The 5,000-nt window shown below is 54.0% G+C and overlaps 1 non-coding gene across 1 annotated transcript in view; it reads right to left on the bottom strand.

Annotated features, from left to right (window-relative positions):
- The window catches only part of LOC126433380 (small subunit ribosomal RNA), a 1,910-nt gene extending 1,126 nt beyond the window's left edge, over nt 1–784 (bottom strand). Inside the window, exon 1 of the ribosomal RNA XR_007578440.1 lies at nt 1–784. This exon is cut by the window's left edge and continues 1,126 nt beyond it. This is a non-coding gene — a ribosomal RNA (small subunit ribosomal RNA).
- Between the last annotated feature and the right edge of the window lie 4,216 nt (nt 785–5,000).

Consider the following 5,000-nt stretch of genomic DNA (forward strand, 5'->3'; position numbering starts at 1 on the left):
GTCCGCCTCGGGACGCACGAGCACGCACGAGGCGCGTCGCACGCCTTCAGCTCGCCCCACCGGCAGGACGTCCCACGATACATGCCAGTTAAACACCGACGGGCGGTGAACCAACAGCGTGGGACACAAATCCAACTACGAGCTTTTTAACCGCAACAACTTTAATATACGCTATTGGAGCTGGAATTACCGCGGCTGCTGGCACCAGACTTGCCCTCCAATAGATACTCGTTAAAGGATTTAAAGTGTACTCATTCCGATTACGGGGCCTCGGATGAGTCCCGTATCGTTATTTTTCGTCACTACCTCCCCGTGCCGGGAGTGGGTAATTTGCGCGCCTGCTGCCTTCCTTGGATGTGGTAGCCGTTTCTCAGGCTCCCTCTCCGGAATCGAACCCTGATTCCCCGTTACCCGTTACAACCATGGTAGGCGCAGAACCTACCATCGACAGTTGATAAGGCAGACATTTGAAAGATGCGTCGCCGGTACGAGGACCGTGCGATCAGCCCAAAGTTATTCAGAGTCACCAAGGCAAACGGACCGGACGAGCCGACCGATTGGTTTTGATCTAATAAAAGCGTCCCTTCCATCTCTGGTCGGGACTCTGTTTGCATGTATTAGCTCTAGAATTACCACAGTTATCCAAGTAACGTGGGTACGATCTAAGGAACCATAACTGATTTAATGAGCCATTCGCGGTTTCACCTTAATGCGGCTTGTACTGAGACATGCATGGCTTAATCTTTGAGACAAGCATATGACTACTGGCAGGATCAACCAGGGAGCTGCGTCAACTAGAGCTGAGCAGCCGGCCGCCCGGGAGTGTGTCCCGGGGGCCCGCGCGAACACGCAAGCGTCCGCTCAATTATTCTGCAAACAGGAGGAGGCTGAGCTCCCCTGCACAATACACCTCGAAACCCTCTCAGGTCCCGGCGGCGCGCAGCGCCGTCCTAAGTACTTGGTCGGGTTCGAGAGAGGCGCAATCGCCCGGAGTTTGGCGAGTAGACGCTTTAGGTGCGACCACCCGTGCTCCCAACTGAGCTTGCCGCTGCCGACAGAGGCCCGGGAGCGTGCTGTCGTGGCATTGCCGGCGGGAGACAACACGCGCCACCTACGGTGGCCGGCAGCTCCAACGCCAGCGCCACAGAAGGACAAAAGCCCCACTTGGGTGCCGAAGCGAACTCTCCCAGCACAGCGCACGCGCCAACACGTCCGCACAGCTGCGATACAATCCACCTGCGAGAACCGCAGAGGCGACCGAGCAGCAGACGGCGTCGCGGCGCCGAGCGCCGGGCGGCGGCGCATCCTCAGCGCACACAGTCCTCAATCGGACCAGCACACTGCAGATGTCCACCGCGCTTCGCACCGGGCCCGCGAGGACCTACTTTGGCCGCACGGCGCCGCGTGCAGGGTGCGCCGGCGCGCAGCTACGCCGCCTGCCGCCTCCGTCGGCCGGCGCGCCTGCCACTGGCCGCCCCCACCAGCCGGCTGTAGCGCGTGCGCCCACGCACCGCGCGGCCAGCACGCCGGGAGGCCCCCCCTCACCGGCCGGGGACGGTCCCACCCAGCCACCGCCGCGTATCGCTTCACACCCACATGCCATTCACGTTCGTGGGCATGGTGGGTATCGCTGAAACAACCGGTTGGTAGCTCAACCGATCGTCGCCATCACTGATTCACCTCTAGCGAGAACAACCGCACCACAACGGTTTACCAGTTCTTCATTTGCGTAACGTCACCAGCAAACGTAGACGTCCATCGCCATTTGCAAATTCAACGATTGTTGCATGCCTGTGTCAGGTGTCACGACACACTATGTCTGCCCACATACACGCAACAACATGTGCACGCTTCGCGAACACGTGGAAGGTGGCCCCCGTACGTATGCGATGTCCATTGCGCGAACGACTGTCAACCGGCCTCTGTCGCATGTCGCAGATGTGGAACGCAGTGCACCATGCTATCACGGTGTGTGAGAAGAGACGACTACGTCTGACAACACGCGCCACTACATCAACAGACGGCTCATGCCGATCGCCATCCACGGCATACCATACTGCAATCCAGCTCTTATAGGGAGACGACATGTAGCTGAGTGCACAATATTTGGACCGTATGGTTCGCCGTTGTTGGCGCAGTCGTGGTACGGTCACACATGTACCACGATGTATCATTCAGTACATGAGGACCAATGTGCAGTACAGTGTGTGATTTGGACGTACAACATCAGCGGACAGTTGACACAAGCCGTACCACAACGTAGGCTGTGCTTCGCCATGCGAATGCCAATGAACAACTGCGAAGGGCATTGAGCATGTACGTCCTGCTGCCATCCGCATTACAGTGTATAGCTGCAAGGTGTTTAACATGAAGCGATACTCTGGGGACCGGGCAGTGCGAGTAGCAAACTATATTGCGGGGGTTGCAGTTAGGCAACACTACACTAATTTAACGCGTCGTATGACAATCACAGAGCAGGTTAAGGCCCAACGTGTGTTGGGTTAAGGCCCAACGTGTGTTGGGTTAAGGCCCAACGTGTGTTGGGTTAAGGCCCAACGTGTGTTGGGTTAAGGCCCAACGTGTGTTGGGTTAAGGCCCAACGTGTGTTGGGTTAAGGCCCAACGTGTGTTGGGTTAAGGCCCAACGTGTGTTGGGTTAAGGCCCAACGTGTGTTGGGTTAAGGCCCAACGTGTGTTGGGTTAAGGCCCAACGTGTGTTGGGTTAAGGCCCAACGTGTGTTGGGTTAAGGCGCAACGTGTGTTGGGTTAAGGCGCAACGTGTGTTGGGTTAAGGCGCAACGTGTGTTGGGTTAAGGCGCAACGTGTGTTGGGTTAAGGCGCAACGTGTGTTGGGTTAAGGCGCAACGTGTGTTGGGTTAAGGCGCAACGTGTGTTGGGTTAAGGCGCAACGTGTGTTGGGTTAAGGCGCAACGTGTGTTGGGTTAAGGCGCAACGTGTGTTGGGTTAAGGCGCAACGTGTGTTGGGTTAAGGCGCAACATAGGTTAGGTTAAGGCGCAACATAGGTTAGGTTAAGGCGCAACATAGGTTAGGTTAAGGCGCAACATAGGTTAGGTTAAGGCGCAACATAGGTTAGGTTAAGGCGCAACATAGGTTAGGTTAAGGCGCAACATAGGTTAGGTTAAGGCGCAACATAGGTTAGGTTAAGGCGCAACATAGGTTAGGTTAAGGTACAATATAGGTTAGGTTAAGGTACAATATAGGGTAGGTTAAGGCGCAACATAGGTTAGGTTAAGGCGCAACATAGGTTAGGTTAAGGCGCAACATAGGTTAGGTTAAGGCGCAACATAGGTTAGGTTAAGGCACAACACGGGTTAGGTTAAGGCACAACACGGGTTAGGTTAAGGCACAACACGGGTTAGGTTAAGGCACAACACAGGTTAGGTTAAGGCACAACACGGGTTAGGTTAAGGCACAACACGGGTTAGGTTAAGGCAGAATACGGGTTAGGTTAAGGCACAATACGGGTTAGGTTAAGGCACAATACGGGTTAGGTTAAGGCACAATACGGGTTAGGTTAAGGCACAATACGGGTTAGGTTAAGGCACAATACGGGTTAGGTTAAGGCACAATACGGGTTAGGTTAAGGCACAATACGGGTTAGGTTAAGGCACAATACGGGTTAGGTTAAGGCACAATACGGGTTAGGTTAAGGCACAATACGGGTTAGGTTAAGGCACAATACGGGTTAGGTTAAGGCACAATACGGGTTAGGTTAAGGCACAATACGGGTTAGGTTAAGGCACAATATGGGTTAGGTTAAGGCACAATATGGGTTAGGTTAAGGCACAATATGGGTTAGGTTAAGGCACAATATGGGTTAGGTTAAGGTACACATTGTTGTAAGGAAAGGTGTTTTGGGGGGGGGGGGGCGGCAGTTTGTTGATTGTGATTATCGTAAGTAAATGACTGCGGCATCATCTGATTTGCCACGTCAGGGTGCACCTTTGGCTCATAACAGGCGGCGCTCTGATTCCATGCTTGTGGCAGACCTGTGTCTTTCATTCCTGCCATTGTTTGTGTGGTGTGACAGGAGGCAGTATTGTGATGTTGGGTGCACCCCTGTGTGGGACATGTGTGGGTGTTGGTGGCTTAGCTGAGCAATGGTGGTTGTCGGAAGGGTGGGATATTCTGTTTTCCGAGTGGACCTCCCGGTCTGGTTATGATAGTGTGGATTGTCTAATGTGGCAGAGAGGATGCACTGGGTGTTGTTCCATGCTGGTGCTTACATATCGTCTGCGTGCCTGTTACAGGCAGAGAGTAGTGCGTGATAAGAGTGTCTGGCTGACGTGTGATTGTGAGCAGAGTCTTTCAGCATGTATACGGACAGGTCTATACATTATCTGTATTCTGATGGCTCTATCTATTACTAATCAGCGCCGTGTATACGTTTAATCCGGTTCCAGTCGAAACTATTGTATCTCTGTACATTAGTGACACGGCGAGCCCGGTATGTAGTTACTCGTCTCGGCAGCTTCCACCGGTGTATGGCAAATGATTATAAGGAATCAGTCTAGTCGTCAATACCGATAGTCTGACGTCACATGTCTGGGGTGGGGGACGCTGCGCCCTTCCGGTGGGTCATGGCCTAGGAAGACTCTTCCCACGCAGGGGGGCTTGGACTGTCATTGACTCTTCCGAGTAATATACTTGCCGTACGTTTTTGCGACTGCGAGTGCAACGCTCACCGGTACCGACATGGATGGAGCGCCTCCTAGCTGCCGCTGAGCATCTGCATTCGTACAGAGAGCAACGCGATCGCGTCTGTAGCTCGTACGTGGTACAGCTTGCAGCTCATGTATATGGACAGCGGGAATGTCGCATATTGGACATAACTCTTCATGAAACGCACGTTATAGGGGTGGATTGCACATTGCGAGTGCGAGCAAAGTCCGCCGTTCATCCGCTGGAGTTGCGAGTTGGGCGGTTGGGGTGGGGCACGAACGGGTGCAGGTGGAGTGATTGCCGGTCCACGACTTCGT

The sequence above is a fragment of the Schistocerca serialis genome, unplaced genomic scaffold, assembly GCF_023864345.2.
Source record: "Schistocerca serialis cubense isolate TAMUIC-IGC-003099 unplaced genomic scaffold, iqSchSeri2.2 HiC_scaffold_1163, whole genome shotgun sequence".
Classification (NCBI taxonomy): domain Eukaryota; kingdom Metazoa; phylum Arthropoda; class Insecta; order Orthoptera; family Acrididae; genus Schistocerca; species Schistocerca serialis.